Source organism: Eptesicus fuscus, chromosome 1, assembly GCF_027574615.1.
Source record: "Eptesicus fuscus isolate TK198812 chromosome 1, DD_ASM_mEF_20220401, whole genome shotgun sequence".
In the NCBI taxonomy this organism is placed as follows: Eukaryota; Metazoa; Chordata; class Mammalia; order Chiroptera; family Vespertilionidae; genus Eptesicus; species Eptesicus fuscus.
This window is the reverse complement of record NC_072473.1, coordinates 69,833,043-69,856,384: the sequence shown is the minus strand read 5'-3', so window position 1 is coordinate 69,856,384 and position 23,342 is coordinate 69,833,043. Positions and strand designations below refer to the sequence as shown.

Here is a 23,342-nt window from a genome sequence, read left to right as displayed (position 1 = left end):
ATGAAATAGAAGCAGTGATGAAAAAACTTCCTCCAAACAAAAGCCCAGGTCAGGAAGGCTTCACAGTGGAGTTTTACCAAACATTCAAAGAAGAACTAACACCTATACTCCTCAAACTATTTCAGAAAATCCAAGAGTAAGGAACACTTCCAACCTTATTTTATGAGGTCAGCATTACTCTAATTGCAAAACCAGATAAAGACACTACAAAGAAAGAGAATTACAGATCATTATCCCTGAAGAGCGTGGATGCTAAAATCCTCAACAAAATATTAGCAAATTGCATCCAGCAATATATTAAAAAGATCATACACCATGACCAAGTGGGGTTTGTTCCAGGGATGCAAGGCTGGTACAATATTCACAAATCAATAAACGTGATGCATCACATAAACAAATTGAAAGACAAAAATCACATGATCATGTCAATAGACACAGAAAACACATTTGACAAAATCCAACAATCATTTTTGATAAAAACTCTCAGCAAGGTGGGAATAGAGGGAGCATATCTCAACATGATAAAGACCATATATGACAAACCTACAGCCAACATCATACTCAATGGGCAAAAACTAAAACCATTTCCCCTAAGAACAGGAACAAGACAGGGATGCCCCTTTTCACCACTCCTGTTCAATATAGTACTGAAAGTGCTGTCATATCGATCAGACAAGAAGAAGAAATAAAAGGTTTCCAAATTGGAAAAGATGAAGTAACACTGTCATTATTTGCAGATGACATGATATTGTACATAGAAAACACCAAAGACTCCATTAAAAAACTGCTAGACTTAATAAATGAATTCGGCAATGTAGCAGGATACAAAATTAACACCCAGAAATGTATGGCCTTTTTATACACCAACTAGAGGCCCAGTGCACAAAATTCATGCATGAGTAGGGTCCCTAGACCTGGCCAGTGATCAGGGCCAATCAGGCTCCCCACCTCCCAGCCTCCCACCTCCTCTTTCCCTCACTCCCTCAGAGCCCCACCACTGCTTTTCACCTGCCATGTTCCGTGCTGCCCCCCGGTGGTCAGCACATGTCATAGTGAGTGATGGAATTCCCAGTCTCCCAGTCGAACTCCTGAGGGGACACTTTGCCTATTAGCCTTTTATTATATATAGATATAGATATAGATATAGATATAGATATAGATATAGATATAGATATAGATATAGATATATCGATATAGATAATGAACTCACAGAAAGAGAAACTAAAAAAAGAAAAAATCTCACAATTGCACCAAAAAAATGAAGACACCTAGGAATAAACCTAACTAAGGAGGTAAAAGACCCGTACTCAGAAAACTACAGGACATTAAAAAAGAGATAGAGGAAGACATAAACAAATGGAAGACTATACTGTGTTTGTGTATTGATAAAATCAACATCATTAAAATGTCCATACTACCCAAAGTAATCTATAGATTCAATGCAATACCCATTAAGATACCAACGGAATATTTCACAGACCTAGAACAAACTCTCCAAAAATTCATCTGGAATAAAAAAGACCCAGAATAGCAACAACAATCTTGAGAAAGAAGAACAAAGTTGGAGGGATCACAATACCAGATATCCAGCTATATTACAAAGCCACTGTTCTCAAAACTGCCTAGTATTGGCACAAGAACAGACATATAGACCAATGGAACAGAACAGAGGACCCAGAAATCTATCCAAGCCATTGACTCTGTAGATTGCCTTGGGTCATATGTACATTTTAAAGATGTTAATCCTACTATCCATGAACATGGTATATTCTTCCAGTTGTTTACATCTTCTTCTATTTCTTTTTTCAACATCTTGTAGTTTTGCAAGTACAAGTCTTTTACCTCTTTGGTTAAGTTTATTCCCAAGTATCTTAATTTCTTTGTGGCTATGTTAAATAGGATTGTTTATTTAGTTTCTCTTTCTGAAAATTCATTATTTCTGTATAATAATGCCATCAATTTCTGGGTGTTAATTTTGTATCCTGTTACACTGTGGAATACTTTTATTAAATCTAGCAGTTTTTTGGCGGAATCTCTAAGGTTTTCTATGTACAATATCATGTCATCTGAAAATAATGAGAGTTTTACTTCATCTTTCCAATTTGGATAACTTTTATTTCTTCTTCTTTTCTGATTGCTTTGGCTAGGACTTCCAGTATTATGTTGAAAGCTGACATCCTTGTCTTGTTCCTGTTCTTAGGGGAAATGGTTTTAGTTTTTGCCCATTAAGTATGATGTTTGCTGTAGGTTTGTCATATATGGTATTTATTAAGTTGAGGTATGATCCCTCCATTCCCACTTTGCTGAGAGGTTTTTTAAAATAAAAAATGGGTGTTGGACAGTATCAAATGCTTTTTCTGCATCTATTGATATGATCATGTGATTTTTGTCTTTTAATTTGTTTATGTGATGTATAACACTTATTGATTTGCAGATAGTGTACCAGCCTTGCATCCCTGGAACAAACCCCACTTGGTCATGGTGTATGATCTTTTAAATATATGGCTGGATCTGATTTGCTAATATTTGTTGAGGATTTTAGCATCTATGTTCATTAGGGTTATTGGCCAGTAATTCTTTTTCTTTGTGGTGTCTTTACCTGGTTTTGGAATTAGGATAATGCTGGCCTCATAAAATAAGGTTGGAAGTGTTCTTTCCTCTTGGATTTTTTGGAATAGTTTGTGAGAATAGGTGTTAGTTCTTTGAATGTTTGGTAAACTTCCCTGTGAAGGTATCTGGATCAGAGCTTTTGTTTGTTGGGAGTTTTTTACTACTGCTTCAGTTTCTTCAATTGCTAATGGCCTATTCAGGTTTTTTTATTTATCCTGATTCACTTATTATTATTATTATTATTATTATTATTATTATTATTTATTGTTTAAAGTATTACATATAGTAGTACATATATATCATTTTTTCCCACTGACCTTCCCCCAGCCTCCCCTACCCCCTGTCACATGCCCTCATCCCACCCCCCACAGTGTCTTGTGTCCATTGGTTGTGCTTATATGCATGCATACAAGTCCTTTTGTTGATCTCTTCCCCCCCGCCTCCCCAATACTCCCTAGCCTTCCCGCTGTAATTTGACAGTCTGTTCCGTGCTTTACCTCCTCTGTATCTACTGGCATATTTTTGTTCCTCAGGTTATAATGTTCTTTATTTCCAATAAATGAGTGAGATCATGTGGTATTTTTCTTTCCTTGCCTGGCTTATTTCACTTAACATAATGCTCTCCAGGTCCATCCATGCTGCTGCAAATGGTAAGAATTCCTTCTTTTTTTATAGCAACGTAGTATTCCATTGTGTAGATGTACCATAGTTTTCTAATCCACTCATCTGCTGATGGGCATTTAGGCTGTTTCCAAATCTTAGCTATGGTGAATTGTGCTGCTATGAACATAGGGGTGCATATATCCATTCTGGTTAGTGTTTCTAGTTTCTTGGGATATATTCCTAGAAGTTGGATCACTGGGTCAAATGAGAGTTCCATTTTTAGTTTTTTGAGGACACTTCATACTGTTCTCCACATTGGCTGCACCAGTCTGCATTCCCACCAGCAGTGCACAAGGGTTCCTTTTTCTCCGCATCCTCACCAGCACTTGTCTTTTGTTGATTTGTTGATGATTGCCATTCTGACAGGTGTGAGATGGTACCGCATTGTCCTTTTGATTTGCATCTCTCAGATAATTAGTGACTTTGAGCATGTTTTAATTTGTCTCTTGGCCTTCCTTCTGTCTTCTTCACAAAAGATTCTATTTAGGTCCGTTGCCCATTTTTTTTTATTGGATCATTTATCTTCCTTTTATTAAATTGTATAAGTTCCATGTAGATGTTGGAGATTAAACCTTTATCAGTGATAACATTTGCAAATATGTTCTCCCCTACAGTGGGCTTTCTTGTTGCTTTGCTGATGGTTTCCTTTGCTGTACAAAAGCTTTTTATTTTGATGTAGTCCCATTTGTTTATTTTCTCTTTCGTTTCCATTGCCCTAGGAGCAGTATCAGTGAAAAAATTGCTTCGGCATATGTCTGAGATTTTGCTGCCTGTGGATTCCTCTAGTATTTTTATGGTTTCATGTCTTATGTTGAAGTCCTTTATCCATTTTGAGTTTATTTTTGTGTATGGTGTAAGTTGGTGGACTAGTTTCTTTTTTTTTGCATGTATCTGTCCTATTTTCCCAACACCATTTATTCAAGAGACTTTCTTGACTCCATTGTATTTTCATGCCTCTTTTGTCAAATATTAATTGAGCATAGTGGTTTGGGTCAATATCTGGGTTCTCTATTATATTCCATTGGTCTATATGTCTCTTCGTGTGGCAGTACCAGGCTGTTTTGAGAACAGTGGACTTGTAATACAGCTTGAAATCTGGTATTGAGATCCCCTCTGCTTTGTTCTTCTTTCTCATAATTGCTGAGGCTATTCGGGTTTTTTTTTTTTTTTTATTCCAGATGTATTTTTGAAGAGTTCTTTCTAGGTCTGTGAAATATGCTGTTGGGATTTTAATGGGGGAGTGCATTGAATCTTTAGATTGCTTTGGGTAGTATGGACATTTTAATGAGGTTGATTCTACCAATCCATGATCACGGTATGTTCTTCCATCTGTTTATGTCTTCCTCTGTCTCTTTCTTCAGTGTCCAGTAGTTTTCTGTGTAGAGGTCTTTCACCTCCTTAGTGAAGTTTATTCCTAGGTATCTTAATTTTTTTTTGGTGTGATGGTAAATGGGATTGCTTTTTTAGTGTCTCTTCCTGTAAATTCACTATTGGTGTATAGAAATTCCATAGATTTCTTGGTGTTAATTTTGGATCCTGCTATATTGCCGAATTCATTTATTAAGTCTAATAGTTTTTTGATGGTGTCTTTAGGGTTTTTTATGTACAATATCATGTCATCTGCAAATAAGGACAGCTTTACTTTTTCTTTTCCAATTTGGATGCTTTTTATTTCTTCTTCTTGTCTAATTACAATGGCTAATACTTCCAGTACTATGTCAAACAGGAGTGGTGAGAGTGGGCATCCCTGTCTTGTTCCTGTTCTTAGGGAAAATGGTTTTGATTTTGCCCATTGGGTATGATGTTGGCTGTGGATTTATCATATATGGTTTTTATTATGTTGAGGTATGATCCTTCTATTCCCACCTTGCTGAGAGTTTTTATGAAGAAAATGTGTTGGATTTTGTCCAATGTTTTTTCTGCATCAATTGATAGGACTATGTTATTTTTATTACTCAATTTATTTATGTGATGTATCAAGTTTATTGATTTGCAGATATTGTACCATCCTTGCATTCCTGGGATAAATCCTACTTGGTCATGGTGTATGATCTTTCTGATGTAATGTTGAATCCGACTTGCTAGAATTTTGTTGAGGATTTTGGCATCTATGTTAATGAGGGATATTTGCCTGTAATTGTATTTCATTGTGTTGTCTTCATCTGGTTTTGGTATTAGGGTGATGCTGGCTTCATGGAATTAGCTTGGAAGTGTTCCTTCCTCTTGAATTTTTTTGTAATAGTCTGAAGAGGATAGGTTTTAGTTCTTCTTTGAATGTTTGGTAAAACTCCTCTGTGAAGCTGTCTGGCCCCAGGCTTTTGTTTGCTGGAAGCTTTTTGATGACTGCTTCAATTTCTTCCATAGTTATTGGCCTGTTGAGATGTTTAGATTCTTCCTGATTTAGTTTTGGAAGGTTGTATTTTTCTAGGAATATGTCCATTTCCTCCAGGTTGTCCAGTTTGTTGGAATAGAGTTGTTCATAGTATTTTTTTTAAAAACAATCCTTTGTATTTCGGTGGGGTCTGTTGTTATTTCTCCTCTTTCATTTCTGATTTTGTTTATTTGGGTCCTCTCTCTTTGCTTCTTGGTGAGTCTGGCTAGAGGTTCATCAATCTTGTTTGTCCTTTCGAAGAACTAGCTTTTGGTTTTGTTGATCCTTTGTATTGCTTTTTTTTTTTTTTTGGTCTCAATGTCGTTTATCTCAACTCTGATATTTATTATTTCCTTCATGCTGCTTACACTGGGCTTTTCTTGTTGCTCTCTTTCTAACTCTTTGAGTTGTAGGGTTAGGTAATTTATTACTATTGTTTCTTGTTTTTTTGCAGTAGGCTTGTAGAGCTATGAACTTCCCTCTCAAGACTGCTTTCGCTGTGTCCCATAGATTTTGGATTGTTGTGTTTTCATTTTCATTTGTTGCCATGATGTTTTTTATTTCTTCTTTGATCTCTCTGGTAACCCAGTCATTGTTTAATAGCTTGCTGTTTAGTCTCCATGTGTTTGATTTTTTTGGATTGTTTCTATTGTAGTTGATTTCCAGTTTTATGCCACTGTGATCTGAGAAGATGCTTGATATGATTTCTATCTTCTTGAATTTAAAGAGACTTTGCCCGTGTCCCAATATATGGTCTATCTTTAAAAATGACCCATGTGCACTTGAGAAGAATGTATATTCTGTGGCTTTGGGGTGAAATGTTCTGAAGATGTCAATTAATTGCATCTGGTCTAATGAGTCATTTAGGATTGATGTTTCTTTGCTGATTTTTTGTTTAGAGGATTAGTCCAATGGTGATAGTGGGGTATTAAAGTCTCCTACTATGACTGTATTGCTGTTAATCTCTCCTTTGATATCCTCCAGGAGTTTATTTATTTATTTATTTGGGTGTTCCTGTATTGGGTGCATATATGTTTATCAGAGTTATTTCTTCTTGTTTGATTGGTCCCTTTAGTATTATGAAATGACCTTCCTTATCTCTTTTTATATCCTTCATTTTGTGATCTAATTTGTCATATATAAGTATTGCTACCCCAGCTTTTTTTTTTTTCATTTCCATTCACCTGAAAAAACTTTTTCCATCCCTTCACCCTCAGTCTATGTGTGTCCTTATTTCTGAGGTGGGCTTCTTGTAGACAGCAGATATATGGGTCATGTTTTCTTATCCAATCCATTACTCTGTGTCTTTTGATTGGGGCATTTAATCCATTTACATTTAACGTTATATTGATAGATTCTTGTTTGTTGCTATTTTTATTCTTTACCCCTGTTTTCCTTCTTCGCTTCCTATTTCTTTTTTTTTACAGCAGACCCTTCAGCATTTCTTGAATTGGTGGTTTGTTGTAATAAAATCCCTTAGTACTTTTTTTGTCTGTGAAGCTCTTGATTTCACCTTCAATTTTGATTGATCACCTTGCTGGGTACAGTATTCTTGGATTCTGACCCTTCCTTTCCATGACTTTGTATATTTTATTCCATTCCCTTCTGGACTGATGTGTTTCTGTTGAGAAACCAGTCACTAGTCTGATGAGGGATCCTTTGTAGGTAACTTTCTGTCTCTCTCTGGCCACTTTTAAGATTCTTACTTTGTTGTTGCTGTTTGCCAATTTAGTTATAATGTGCCTTGGAGTCGATCTTTTGGAGTTCATTTTGCTTGGGACTCTGTGAGCTTCTTGAATTTGTGTTAGGTTTTTCTTCCCTATATCAGGGAAGTTTTCTGTCATTATTTATTCAAACAGGTTTTCTATTCCTTGCTCAGTTTCCTCTCCTTCTGGCACCCATATTATGTGGATGTTGTTTTGTTTCATGTTGTCCCAAAGTTTCCTTAGGCTCTCCTCCTGCTTTTAAGTTTTTTTCTAGAAGCTGCTCTACTTGGTTATTTTTTCCTACCTTGTCTTCTAGCTCACTGATGCGGTCCTCTGCTTCTTCTAGTCTACTCTTGATGCTTTCTATTGAGTTCTTTATTGCAATATTGTAATTTTTCATTTCTTCTTGATTCTTCTTCATTTCCTCTTGGTTCTTACACATATTGTCGAATTTGTCCTCCATTCTTTTCATCCACCTTATGACCATTTCTCTGAATTCTTTCTCTGACAGGTTGTTTCCCTCCATTTCTTTTACTTCCTTTTCTGGTGATGCCTGCTTTTCTTTCATATGTGGGCTGTTTCTTTGTCTCCCCATGATCTCTCTTCTCTGGGTGTCTGGTTATGTATTTCTCTCTCTCCTTTTTGTGGTGTAGTGTAGAGCTCCTCTGAATCCATGTGCTTGCACCACTTGGGGAACGGTGTTCTTGGGTTCGCAGCTGTTCAGTGGTGCCATGGTTGTGGATTCCCCGGGCTTTTCAGGCTCCCTATAACATCCACTTTTCCTTCAAGATGGCATGGTCTCTGTGTCCGAGCCTGATGCTCCAGGAGGGAACCCAGCAACAGTGGGGAGCCCCGTCTGACAGTCCCCCACAATCTCCTGGAGTATAGCTGTCCCTCAACTCACCAACAAACTCTCCCCGTGTGACCATACACTCTCTCTTTGTTTTCTCACTGACACACTATCTTGCAGTCTGCCTTCCCATCGGCAGCCATCTTCCTTCTCCCCTGATTCACTTTTGATAGATTGTTTTTATCTAGGAATTTGTCCATTTCATCTACAGTGCCCAGCTTATAGTATTTTGCTACAATTCTTTTTATTTCGGTGATGTCAGTTGTTACTTCTCTGCTTTCCTTTCTGATTTTTTAAAATATATTTTATTGATTTCTTACAGAGAGGAAGGGAGAGGGACAGAGAGCTAGAAACATCGATGAGAGAGAAACATCGACCAGCTGCCTCCTGCACACCCCCTACTGGGGATGTGCCCACAACCAATGTACATGCCCTTTACCGGAATCGAACCTGGGACCCTTCAGTCCACAGGCTGACGCTCTATCCACTGAGCCAAACCGGTTTCGGCTCCTTTCTGATTTTAATTATTTGGGTCATCTCTCTTTGTTTCTTGATGAGTCTAGCTAAAGGTTTATTGATTTTTATTTATCTTTTCAAATAACAAGCTCTTGTTTTCATTGATCTTTTGTGTTTTGTGTTTTTTTTTGTCTCCCTCTCATTTATTTCTGCTCTAATCTTTATTATTTCCTTCCTTCTACTCACTCTGTTTTTTCTTGTTATTCTCTTCTCAATTCTTTAAGTTATAGGGTTTATTATTAATATTTCTTTTTTTGTGGTAGGCCTCTGAGGACTGCTTTTGCTGTGTCCCAAAGATTTTTGGTTGTTGTGCCTTCATTTTTTTCCAGGATGTTTTTTATTTGTTTCTTGATCTCATTGGTAACCCATTCATTGTTTAATAGCATGCTATTTAACCTCCATGTGTTTGAATGTTTTTTAGTGTTTTTATGGTAGTTGATTTCTAATTTCATTCCATTAGGATCTGAGAAGATGCTTGATATAATTTAAATCTTCTTGAATTTGTAAAGACTTGTTTTGTGTCCTAACATGTGGTCTATCTTTGAGAATGACCCATGTGCACTTGAGAAGAATGTATATTCTGCCGTTTTGTGGTGAAATGTTCTATAAATGTCAATTAAATCCATCTGATCCAGTATGTCTTTTAGAATCAGTCTTTCCTTGTTAATTTTTGTCTGTAAGATACATTCAGTGCCATCAATTCGGTGTTATAGTTGTGTACTATGTCTCTACTGTTGTCAATCTTTCCCTTAAAGTCCTCCAGCTCCTATCCACTCTGCCCTCCCTCTGACAGAGCACAAGGTGAGTGGCTGCACACAAAATTTTGTGCATTGGCCCTTTAAGAGGGTGCCTGCATTTCCAACCATCTCTCACCAGCAACCCTGCTGCTTTTCACAGCCAGATATTATGTGGGCCCTTTTCTCAGTTCTGGTGGTCTGTTTTGGGGAGCTCAGCTTGGAGTTTAGACCCCAGAGTTCTCAGTGGGAACCCCCCACAGTTGAGATATCCTTCTAGCACTTCAGCTGCTGTCTGTGGGAGCCCAGCCAGCCCTTTCACACCTCTGCACTTCTTAGCAGTCTCTGTCCAGTCTCCACTTTCTGTCCTTGGTTATCAGGGTTCTCTCCAGTTAATCTTCAGTTGATTATTCAGGATGGTTTTTCTGTATTTTAGTTGTAATTCCAGTTTTGTCCTGGGAGCAAACTTCACTGCCATTTTGGAATCCAATTCCATTCTTTCAATCTTTTTATTGAGATACTAGAGGCCCAGTGCATGAAAATTCATTCACTGGAGGGAGGGTCCCTCAGCCTGGCCTGCCCCCTCTCACAGTCTGGGAGCCCTCAGGAGTGGGAGGTGACCTGGTGGTCAGGGGAAGGTAATGCCCCCATCACACATATGCTGCTGCCATTGCCTGCAGTGCAAGCCTCAGCCAACCCTGGTTACCTGAGCCTCAGGCAGCCCTGGGCAGCTGGGGGACTGAGTGGACTGGGGGACTTCAGAGGCAGGCATGTGTCCCTGGGGGGCTGAGGGGATTGGGCACCACCATCTTATGGCTGTGGATGCCACCATCTTTGAAAGCGGGCCAGTCAATTAGCATATTCCCTCCTTATTGGCTGTGGGAGCCACTATTATGCGATGGTGTGATGGTCAATTAGCATATTCCCTCTTTATTAGATAAGATAATTAACATATCATTATAATACTGTATACCATTTAAAATTTACAATTCAGTGGTCTTTAGTATAGTCAAGAGCTGTACAGTTATCATCACTAATTCCAGAACATCTTTATCACCCCCAAAAGAAACCATGTATCCATTACCAATCACTTCCCATTTCTCCCTTCTCCCTGCCCCTGACAACCACTGATCTACTTTTTGTCTCTATGAATTTGTGTATTCTGGATGTTTTATATGAATGGGATTATATATTAAGTGATCTTTGTGTTTGACATCTTTCATTTAGCATAATATTTTCAAGTTTCATCCATATTACAGCATGTATAACCATTTTATTCTTCTTTATTGCCTATCAATATTCCATTGCATTAACGTACTATATCTTGTTTAATCATTCACCAGTAGATGGACATTTAGTTTGTTTCCACTTTTTGTTATGAATAATGTTGCTATGAACATTCATGTTCATGTTTTTGTGTGAATATATGCTTTAAAATTCCCCTGGGTTAAAGTTGGGAGTGGAAATTCTGGGTCATTTGGTAATTTTATGTTTAACTTTTTGAGGAACCACCAAACAGTTTTCCACATAGGCTGCACCATTTACATTCTCACCAGCAATGTATGAGGGTTCAAATTTCTCTACATCCTTGCCAAGAATTGTTATTTTAAAAAATTACATCAATCCTAGTAAGTGTGAAGTGGTATTTCATTGTGGTATTGATTTTCATTTCCCTAATCACTATCAATGTTTTGCATTTTCTTCATGTGCTTATTATCCATTTCTATATCCTTTTCAATGTCTATTTGTATTCTCCACCCATTATTAAATTGAGTTATTTGTCTTTTAATTAATTAGTTTTAAATAATTTTTATATGTATTCTGGATACAAATCCTTTGTTAGGCATATGATTCACAAATATTTTCTCCTATTCTATGTGTAGCCTTATTATTTCTTGATTATTTCCATCGATATTTTAATATCAATTTTAAGTTTGATTAATTCCAACATATATATATATATATGTGTGTGTGTGTGTGTGTGTGTATATATACACATATATATTTGCTTGTGCTTTTTAAAATATATTTTTATTTATTTCAGAGAAGAAGGGAAAGGGATAGAGAGATAGAAACATCAATGATGGGAAAGAATCATTGATTGTCTGCCTCCTGCATGCCCCACACTGGGGATTGAGCCCACAACCGAGGCATGTGCCCTGACCAGGAATCAAACTGTGATCTCCTGGTTCATATGTTGATGTTCAACCACTGAGCAGTACTGGCTTGGCATGTTACTTGTGCTTTTTGTGTCCTATCTAAAATTCAATTTCCAAATCCATAGTCATGAATATTCATTCCTATTTTTTATTCTAAGAGTTTTATAGTTTTAGCTATTACATTTAAGCCTTTGATCTATCTTGAATTAGTTTTGTATATGGTGTTACTTAGGGATCCAATTCATTCTTTTGCATGCATGTAAATATCCAGTATTCATAGCACTATTTATTAAAAAGACTGTCTTTTCCTATTGAATGGACTTGGCACCCTTATAAAAAAATCAATTGACCATAAAGTTTTGGGGTTTATTTCTGCACTCTCAGTTTTATTTCACTGGTCAATATGTCTATCCTTTATACCGGCATCAGATTGTTTTGATTACTGTAGCTTTGAAGTAATTTTTTAATTCAGAAAGTGTGAGTCCTCCAATCTGTTCTTATTTTTCAAGATTGTTTTGACTATTTGGGTTCTTTGCATTTCCATATACCATTTAGGATCAGCCTTTCAATATCTGCCACAGAGGCAGTTGGAACTTTGATGGGGATTTCTTTGAATCTGTAGATCTATTTGAGGATTATTGTATTCTTCCAATTCATGAACCTACAATAATGTCTTTTATGTATTTACTAGAGGCCCAGTGCGAGAGGTGACCAGGCTGATCAGGGGAAGGTGCCAGCCCTATCATCCTCCTGTTGCTGCCACTGCCGGCTACCGCAGCCACCAAGGTGTTTTCATCAACATGGACTCTAGTCCCTTCACCACTAAAAAATGACAACTTTCTTTAGGCATTTTCAAGATGTGTCTTTCATAGGATATGACATTTCTTTCTTCCTTTTTTTTTTTTTATCCTCACTTGAGGATATGTTTCCATTGATTTTTAGAGAGCTTAGAAGAGAGAGGGAAAGACAGAGAGAAACATCATTGTGAGAGGGACACTTCAATTGGTTGCCTCCTGCATGAGCCCTGACCTGGGCCCCAGCCAGGGAGAAGCCTGCAACCTAGGTACATGCCCTTGATCAGAATTGAACCCGGACCCTGTGGTCTGCAAGCCGAGGCTCTATCCACTGAGCCAAACCAACTAGGGCAGGATATGACATTTCTTAGCCCCTCCAGCCATGGACCTTAGTTTTTTCCTCCAGGAGTGTGGTGGAAAAACCCTAGATCACCTTCTTGGATTCTTATTACCCAACTTACCAAGAACACTGTGGGTGGTAGCGTACAGGGAGCTTAGCCAATGAATAGTCAGAAAAGGTGTTTCCTGCAGCTCACACACAGAGGCCTCCCTTCATTGTGTCCGCTGGGGTGGGGGTATGCTCCGATCCCTGTGGCAGCCACCGGGAGCATGCCCCCAGCCCTGGGTTGTGTCCACTGGGGTGGGGGTGTGCTCCAAGCTGTGAGGCGGCTGCTGAGAGCATGCCCCCAGCCCTGCATTGTGTCTGCTGGGCTGTGGTCATGCCTGCCTAAATGCCCTCCCTCCCTCCGCAGCTGGAGTGCGGGACCCTATGGGCGCCTCCATCTTTGTTATGGAGTGATGGTTAATTTGCATATTACCCTTTTATTAGATTAGATGTCTTCTCTAAAGTCTTTTGATTATGCTTTCTAGTTTCCAATGTACCATATTACATTTCCTTGGTTAAATTTATCCCTAAGATTTTATTCTTTTTGATGCTATTACAAACGGAATTGTTTACTGAATTTTATTTTTGGATCATTCATTGCTAGTATATAGAAATGCAAGTGGTTTTGTATATTTTTATTGATTGATTTTATTATTTTTATGAGCCTTCATTCACCAAACATTATTAAGGGCTTTCTATGTGCCTGGCACAGTGTTAGGATCAAGGGTATCCTAGTGTGAGCTGGCAGGGAAGAGAAACTCATGCATGGACAACTTTAAGGTGATGTGAAAAGAATGTATACGGGGTTACTGAAATGCAGAGGAGAGAGGGAGTCCCTTTTGCCAGAAGGTACCAGGGAAGGATTCTTAGAAGAATTGACATTTCAGTGACATAATTCATGAAAGTTCACTAAGAGTTTGTAGATAGAAAAGGGACTAGATATGAAGGAAGAATGTCAAGACAAAGAGATATACTGAGAGTGAATAGAATTAACTTCTTTTACGTGCCTACTGGGTGCCAGCCACTGCATGTCAGTCCTATAGGGTCCATATCTTTGTCTTCATTCTGTTCATGAGAAAACTCAGTCTCAGAAAGGTTATGTGAGTTGCCCAAAGCCTCATAACTTGAGTTACCGCTTTGAGGAATCAGGACTCACACCCAGGCTTGACTACTCCACAGATGGTACTGTCAATAGCATTAGGTTGGGAAAAGAGCTTGTCTTCTTGAGGGTAGTGACAGGTCAATATGTCTGGAATGCATCTTGCTTTGGAAGAAGCAAGCAAAAACAAGGTTGAAAATGGAGAATGGGGCTAGTTTGTGAAGGGCATTTTCAGCATACATAAAATGTGCTCATGCTCTATAGCTCAGATTATCTTTTAGAAAGAGAACTCTGGCCACCTAGTTTGGGTCAGAGGAAGTTGCATAAGACTAAAGGTAGGGTCGCAGATTTATCCTTATTTATTTTATTTAAAAATATTTTTATTGATTTCAGAGAGAGGAAGGGAGATGGAAGAGAAATAGAAACATCAATGATGAGAGAGAGTCATTGATCAGCTGCTTCCTACATGTACCCCACTGGGGATTGAGCCTGCAACCTGGGCATGTATCCTGACCTACAATCAAACCGTGACCTCCTGGTTCATGGTTCGACACTCAACCATTGAACAACTCTGGCCAGGCCTTATTGATTTGAGAGAGAGAGAGAGAGGAGGGAAACATTAATTTATTGTTCTACTTATTTATGCATTTATTGGTTGATTCTTTTATATGCCTTGGCCAGGGATTGAACCCATACCTTGTCACACTGGGATGACACTCTAACCAATTGAGCTACCCAGCCAGAGTAGTTTTTGTATATTGATCTTATATCCTGCACCATTGCTGATCTTGTTAATTAGCTTCCATAATTTGTAATGGATTCTTTAAGTTTTTCCACTATAAGATTATGTCATCTGCAAATATAGTTTTAAGTCTTCTTTTCCAATTCTGATTCCTATTAATTTTTTCTTTGCCTAATTTTCCTGGCTAGCTCCTCCAGTAGATCTATTGGGCTTGCAAATTTAGTTTTGTACATGCTGAGTTAGAGGTGGTTGGACAGCATGAAAGTGGAGAAGTCAAGTAGATAACTGACTATTCAAGTCAGTGGAGAAGTCAAGTAGATAACTGACTATTCAAGTCAGGAGAGAAATCTGGTCCAGAGATTGAGGTTTAGTAGTTGTTAACACAGAGATATGTTAATTGAAGCTGCTTAAAAAGATGACCTTTCCCAAGAAGAATGCTTAGAATTAAAAGAGGGCCTGGAACAGAGATTAATATCCCATAAGGAACAGGGATAGGAAAAAGAGATCATAAAGGAACTGAGTAGTCACTGCCAGAAAATTAAGAGTTAAATCATGAGAGCATGGGTCATTGAAGTCAAGGGAAGAAAGTTTCAAAAAAGTGGAAGTGGTCATTAGTTTGGGGGATATGAAAAGTTTCAGATGCTGCTGGAAAAATTAGTAAAATAATGTCTTAGGTTAGAGCATGTCAAAATTTTCAAGGAACAAAATCAATTAAGTTGATGGTGAGTATGCTAAAGATAGAGGGAATAATCAGCATCTTGTGTTTATTTCAGTCAGTGAATACTATCTTTGGATTTGGATTATACCTGAATTTTCTCTGTGCATTGCTTACATCTATATGATGTGGTGGAAAACTCACTGTACTCACTGTAGGGAACTCTTTGTTTGAAAACCTTTGTTCTACCTGGCCATATATGAGCAGGTCCTGGGTAAAAGAGGCTTGATCTATTCTCTCTGCCCCAGAATTTCTCAAAGGATGCTTTGAGTTGCATTAGAATCACCAGTAACACTTTAAAAAATACATATAGGTGGGTGTAATTATAGACCTACTGAATCAGAACCCTAGGAGTGGTACCCTGGAATCTGCATTTTAACAACTTCTCTCAGTTAATTGCATACCTAAATTTGAGAAGCTTGCTTCTGAAAGAGCCACCTTCTAATAATTAGTTAAGCTAACTCATTTACTATAGTGTAACAGAGAATAAACCTATCTAAGAGAGATGTTGGTTGTAGAAACATGAGTTTATTTGGCTATCTTTGTGTATATGGCTATGCACACTCATAGAATATTTGCTAAGTGTCAAACATTCTGTTATGATACCAATGATGTCATCAGTGTTCGGCCGAAACAATGGTGCCTATCCTCTGTAGGTTACTGCATGGTGCTAAGGTCTTTCAATGGTCGGATACCATCTTTTTATATTTTTCATCCCTTAAAGTTAAGACCTTGATTTCAGCCCATTCTATATCTCCTTTGATCAGTAACCACATCAAATTACCAAAACAAATACAGATTAGGGGTGGAAATTGACCATCTAATTCAAATCTTCAGGTTCTCATAAAATGATTGGTCTGTATTAAACAATAGCTAAATCCATTCTTAGATTGCTAACAGCATCTCATACTTTTTAGCTTCACGCACCTTTCAATTTGTCTTGGCCAACCAGTTAGTCGCTTTTTTTACTTACCTATTTACTTCATGTGCTCATTCACAGAGTTTTCTTTTATTTATCATAGCATCAAGAAAAGTTGGGACTAAAATGACCTTAGAGATTTTCTGCTCAAACCCTTATTTTTACAGATAAGAAAACTAAAGGCCAGAGTCATGAAACAATTTATCCAAAGTAACACAGCTAGTTAGTGACCCAGCTAGAACCAGCCTCTGGGACTCCTGATTTCTTTTGCAGGGTTCTGTCCACAACAACAAGGACAGATATCCCCAGAGATGACAAACTCATATTTTTTCATATGTTCTTCAACTAGGACCAGGTCTGGGGTGCAAAAGGAAGAACTGAAGGAAAATAGTGATCTTCTTTTTAAGCTTAGTCTGTTAAAGAGATTTAACTTTCAACCACTATATTACTTTTCATTTTTTCCTCCTTCTCTGCCAGAAACAATAAAATGACTGCTGTGGCAATGAGACCAAGGGAAGGTATTATACTTAAATCTGAATTTAAATGATTTACAATTGAGTGAGAAGACTGTCTGGTGTACTGCGTTTACCAGGCTATTTCTGAATGCCACAGATCAGCCAGGTGTCCCTCATCAAATCACGATGAAATTCTGTCCCTTGGTTTCTTTATTTTACAGAGAGGACTCTACTCTGGGTGCTTAGGCATAGACCAATGAGAAAGAAGTGGTTTAAGAAAAAATAAAGGAAAAATAATGTGTTGGGGGTGGGAGTGGAAGGGGGGAGGTCAATGGAGGAAAAAGGAGACATAGGTAATACTATATGTAATACTTTAAGCAACAAAAAAGAAAAATAAGTTATTTATATTCAAGGGGTATTAGCTCTGGGAAACTTAATGACACCCTTTTACAAAGGATAAGATTGAGTTATAGAAAGGTGACTGGACTCCTCATTGCCTCATACTGTAACTTGATTAATATTCACATTTGAATACTTTAAAAAATCTCCAAGATGAATAGAATATCATAGTTTAAAGTGGGGGAAAAATCTGGAGTAAGAGAAGTTGTTTTTCTTCCTACTAATCTTTTTTTTTAAATAAGCCTTTAGGATATTACCAAAAGAGTCATTAGAAAGTGAGCATGAAAGGGAGAGACAGGAAATGAAAGAAATCATTCAAAAAGAATTTAATGAAAGCAACGACTGTAGAGAAGAAAAAGAAAACCTCAGAGAGATGTGGTAAAATCAAGCAATTTGGGTGAAAAGAACATGTGGTGCTGTGCAGTGGTAGGTGCCAAGGAGGATAGGTGGAAAATAGCATGTGCCTGGCCAAAGGGCTTTAAAATTAAAAAAAAAAAAAACTGAGAATAGTAAGAGATAAATGAGCAGTCTCCAAGGCTCTGGAAAATCAATCACAAACACCATCTAGAAGCAGCTGACTTAATTCATTCTATTCCTATTACAATAAATCTTACTGGCATATAAAATTTGTGTGCCTGGAAATACTAGCATGAAAAAATTAATTTTGGGCTCCTGCTTGAATTTTTACGTGAATAAAGAAAACTAGGAAACTACCAAAAAACACAGGGAACCCAAATATTTCCATCTTCAAAGAATATTTCAAGGCACAAAATCAGCCTAGTGTGTGGATAGTAATCAAGTATATAAAATAATTTGTAAATTTTAGTTATCCAGAAGGGGTTATATGAGGAGGCTGCCCTTGATATATGAAGATGCAGAACTTCCACTAGAACAGGTATTTGGATTGTTGCTTTTTAAAAAAAATCACACTGTACTTTCTAACCCTGCCTCCCTCAAGTTCAATGCTAAGAAACTAGCTAGAGAACAATAAATTGAATGGCCCACCCAGGGGTTAGCCCCATGACTAGTGTCTCATTAGCATCTTGGCTCAGTCAAATGATTTTAATGAAAGGTCCCCTGAAGTGGCTGGATTTCCAAGCCTAAAATTAGAGCTGCTGAAATAGAGCAAAAGCATTCACAACATGAGTTTACTACAGACCAGCTCCCACTGATAGTAAACAAAACACTTCAGAGTAGTCAGACTTTTTTGTGCATTTTGCTGGGCACTTAGTGGGCTCACCAAGTACTCACCAAATACTCTAGGGACTTGTATCCCTTAATTCTGGAAAACTTTCTTGCACTATTTATTTGGTAATTTCATCACCCACATTTACTCTCTTTCCAAAGTACAATTAAGTGGATAATAGACCCCTTCTGGATCAGTCCTCAAATTTTATTATCTTTTTCTCCCATTTATTATATTTTTACCTTTTGATTTTGCTTTTAAAAATATAGACTTTGTTTTTTAGAAAAGTTTTAAGTCCACAGCAAAAGTGAGTGGAAAGTACAGAGAGTTCCCATTCCCCCTTTTCTCACATACACACAGCCTCCCCCAGTCTCAAAATCCCACACTTATTAAAATTGATGTACCTACATGGACACATGATAATTACCCAAAGTTTATATTAGGGCATATGCTTGGTGTTGTACATATTATAGGTTTGGACAAATATATGTACAGTGATATGTGTCCACCATTATCATAGCATACAGAATAGTTTCACTGCCCTAAAAAAGTCTCTGCTGCACCTATTCATTACTTTCTCCCTACGAAACCCTAGCAACCACTGATATTTTACTTTCTTCATAGTTTTGCCTTTTCCAGAATGTCATATAGTTGGAATCATATAATTCATAGCATTTTTAGATTGGTTTCTTTCACCTAATAATATACATTTAAGATTCCTTTATGTCTTTGCATGACTTAATGGCTCATTTTTATTTAGTGCTGAGTAACATTCCATTGTCTGGATGGACCACAGTTTACTTATCCATTCAGCTACTGAAGGACATCTTAATTGCTTCCAATTTTTTGACAATTATGGATAAAGTTGCCATAAAAATAAGTGTATATGTTTTTGTGTGGACATAAATTTTGAACACCTTTGGGTAAATACCAAGGAGTATGATTGCCAGATTGTTTGGTAAGAGTATGTTTAGTTTTGTAAGATACTACCAAACTGTTTTTCAAAGTGGCTGTAACCATTTTGCATTCCCACCAGCAATGAATAAGAAGTCCTTTTGCTCCACATCTTCACCAGCATTTGGTTTATCAGTATTATGAATTTTGGCCATTCTAATAAGTGTGCAGTGCTATCATATTATTGTTTAAATTTGCATTTCCCTGAAGATACATGATATGAAACATCTTTCCATATGTTCAGTTATCATCTATGTATCTTATTTGATAAGGTGTCAAGGACTTTGGCCCATTTTTAAATTGAGTTGCTTGTTTTCTTCTCCCCCTCTTTTTATTAAATTTATTGTGGTGACACTGGTTAAGAAAATTATTTCTTGTACCAATATTTTTTTCTTATATATATCCTTGGGCAAGGAAAACAAAGGAAAAAAATAACAAATGGGTTGCTTGTTTTCTTATTCTTGAATTTTAACAGTTCTTTGTGTTAATATTGGATAACAGTTATTTATTGGATATGTGTTTTGCAAATATTTTCTCCTGGTCTATGATTTGTCTACTAATTCTCTTGACAATGTCTTTTACAGAGCACAAGTTTTTCATTTTAATGAAGTCAAGATCATCAGTTATTTATTTTATTGATTGTGCCTTTGGAATTTTATCTAAAAAGGTATTATCATAACTTAAGGTTATTTAGGTTTCATCTTATGTTCTCTTCTAGGCCTTTTACAATATTGCATTTTACATTTATATCTATGATACATTTTGAGTTAATTTGTGTAAAAGATTTAAGGTTCTTTTTTTTTTTTTTTTTTTTTTTGCATGTGGATGTCCAGTTGTTCCAACACCATTTGTTGAAGAGACTACCTTTGCTCCATTATTGCCTTTGGTTCCTTGTCAAAGATCAGTTGACTATATTTATGTGTGTCTATTTATGGGCTCTCTATTCTGTTCCAGCAATCTGTCTACTCTCTTGCCTATACCACACTGTCTTGATTACAGCAGGTTTATAGTAAGTCTTAAAGTTGATAGTGTCAGTCCTTCAACTTTGTTCTTATCCTTTAGTATTGCGTTGACCATTCTGTTTTGTTTTTTCCTCTTCATATAACTTTAGAATCACTTTGTCAATATCCACAAAATAAAGTCCTGGGGTTTTAATTTGGATTGCGTTCAGTCTATAGATCATGTTGGGAAGATCTTGTGCATATTTTGTTAGATTTATACCTAACTTTTTCATTTTAATGTAAATGGTGTTGTGCTTTTTACTTCAAATTCCACTTGTTCATTGATGGTATACAGGAAAGTGATTGAATTTTGTGTATTTGCCTTCTATCCTGTATAAGTATTCTCTCTTTTATCGCATCCAGCACAGCTAGAGAGTGGTCCACGAATCCTGAGTAGGGGCAGCTGAGGATTGAGAAAATGAAAGAAAGAGACAGACACAAAGACAGAAGGGAAAAGCTGGGGTCGGGTGGGATGTTGTTCTCTCTGATGGAGAGACAGTGACCCAGAGCCCATGCAGTGCATTTATTGTATACAGTATGATACCAGGAAGTTTTACTAAAGTTTAAGATAAAGGAAATTATGTGAAATCATGGTTAAAGATCAAGCTGTAATTCTTCATTCTTGTGGCTTCTTTGTAATTGTCACTCCTGGCTGGGCCCGGATAATTGCGTCTGTTCCTGGCGCCTGGCTGAACTTAGATAATGAAACCCACCCCCTGGCGCCTGAGCTAAAGGTCGGTTGACAACACACCTGCCTCTGGCAAGGTATGTTTCCAGGGCATGGTTCTGCCAGACGCCACTGGATTCAGACAACAATCAGCTCAGGGGCCTTTCCCAGGCGCTCTCTACAATCCTGCATCCTTGTTATCATTGCTTATTATTTCCAAGAGGTGTTTTTTTTTTGTCAACTGTTTTTTATTTTTCATATAACCATGCAATGACAGTTTGATTTCTTTCTTCCCAAACAGTATACCTTTTATTTTATTTTCTTGTCTTATTGCACTAATTAGAAATTCCAGTACAATGTTGAAAAGGATTGGTGAGGGGGTATACCCATATCTTGTACCTGATCTTACTCTAAAATATTATAGTTTATCACCTTTAAATATTATGTTAACTACAGTTTTTTAAATCTTTTTATTGTGTTATTCACTATTTCTAATTTGCTGGGTGTGTTTTTTTAAAAATTATGAATGGCTGTTGAATTTTGTCAAATGCTTTATTCGATCTATTAATATGATTTTTTTCTTTTTTAGTCTGTTAATGTATGAATAACATTAACTGATTTTTAAATATTGAACAAGACTTACATACCTTAGTTTCACTGGGACATTCTGTAAAGTCATTTTTATGCATTGTTGGATTTTTTTTATTGTTTAAAGTATTATATATGTCTCCTTTTCCCCGAGTGATCCCCCTCCCCAGCCACTCCCACCCTCCAGGACAAGAACCCACTGCCCCAGTGTCTGTGTCCATTGGTTATGCTAATATGCATGCATACAAGTCCTTTGGTTGATTTCTAACTCCCCGCTCCCCTGCCTTTTCTCTGAGGTTGGACGATCTGTTCAGTGTTACCTTGTCTCTGGATCTATTTTTGTTGTTCATTATATCCCACATATGAGTGAGAACATGTGATATTTATCTTTCTCCAACTGGCTTATTTCGCTTAGCTTAATGCTCTCCAGTTCCATCCATGCTGTTGCAAATGATAAAAGTTCCTACTTTTTATTTTATTATTTTTATTTATTTATTTATTTATTTATTTATTTTAATATTTTTTATTGAGGTATTATATGTGTACATATCTTACCATTCCCCCCCCACCCCACACCCACACATGCCCTCCCCCCCCCCGAGTTTTGCGTCCATTGTTTATGCTTATATGCATGCATACAAGTCCTTCATTTGATTTCATAACTCCCCCACCTCTCCCTAACTTTCCCCCTGTAATTTGAAAGTCTGTTTGATGCTTTACTGTCTCTGTATCTATCTTTTTGTTCATCAATTTATAATGATCTTTACTATTCCTAAATGAGTGAGATCATGTGGTATTTTTCTTTCATTGACTGGCTTATTTCACTTAGCATAATGTTCTCCAATTCCATCCAGGTTGCTGCAAATGATGAGAATTCCTTCTTTTTTATGGCAGCATAGTATTCCATTGTGTAGATGTACCACAGTTTTCCGATCCAGTCATCTGCTGATGGGCACCTAGGTTGTTTCCAAATCTTAGCTATTGTAAATTGTGCTGCTATGAACATAGTGGTGCATATATCCGTTCTGATTGGTGTTTCTAGTTTCTTCGGATATATTCCCAGGAGTGGGATTACTGGGTCAAATGGGAGTTCCATTTTCAGTTTTTTGAGGAAACTCCATACTGTTCTCCACAGTGGCTGCACCAGTCTGCATTCCCACCAGCAGTGCACGAGGGTTCCTTTTTCTCCGCATCCTCGCCAACACTTGTCGTTTGTTGATTTCTTGATGATAGCCATTCTGACAGGTGTGAGATGGTACCTCATTGTTGTTTTGATTTGCATCTCTCGGATAATAAGTGACTTTGAACATGTTTTCATGTGTCTCTTGGCCTTCCTTCTGTCTTCTTTTGAAAATATTCTGTTTAGGTCTGTTGCCCATTTTTTTATTGGATCATTTATCATCCTTTTATTAAGTTGCATAAGCTGCCTGTAGATGTTGGAGATTAAACCTTTATCAGTGATAGCATTTGCAAATATGTTTTCCCATGCAGTGGGCTTTCTTGTTGTTTTGTTGATGGTTTCTTTTGCTGTAAAAAAGCTTTTTATTTTGATGTAGTCTCATTTGTTAATTTTCTCTTTAGCTTCCATTGCCCTAGGGGCAGTGTCAGTGAAGAAGTTCTTTTGGCATATGTCTGAGATTTTGTTGCCTGTGGATTCCTCTAGTATTTTTATGGTTTCCCGTCTTATGTTTAAGTCCTGTATCCATTTTGAGTTTATTTTTGCGTATGGTGTAAGTTGGTGATCTAGCTTCATTTTTTTGCATGTATCTGTCCAGTTTTCCCAACACCATTTATTGAAGAGACTGTCTTGACTCCATTGTATGTTCATG

At 37.3% G+C, this 23,342-nt stretch overlaps 1 protein-coding gene across 1 annotated transcript in view; it reads left to right on the top strand.

Moving 5' to 3' along the window:
- Positions 1–12,413, top strand: part of TSPAN6 (tetraspanin 6) — an 86,108-nt gene extending 73,695 nt beyond the window's left edge. The window contains exon 8 of the mRNA XM_054720100.1: positions 12,301–12,413. The gene's annotated coding sequence lies outside the window, so the exon portion shown is untranslated. The remainder of the gene's footprint in view (positions 1–12,300) is intronic.
- Positions 12,414–23,342: the final 10,929 nt, after the last annotated feature.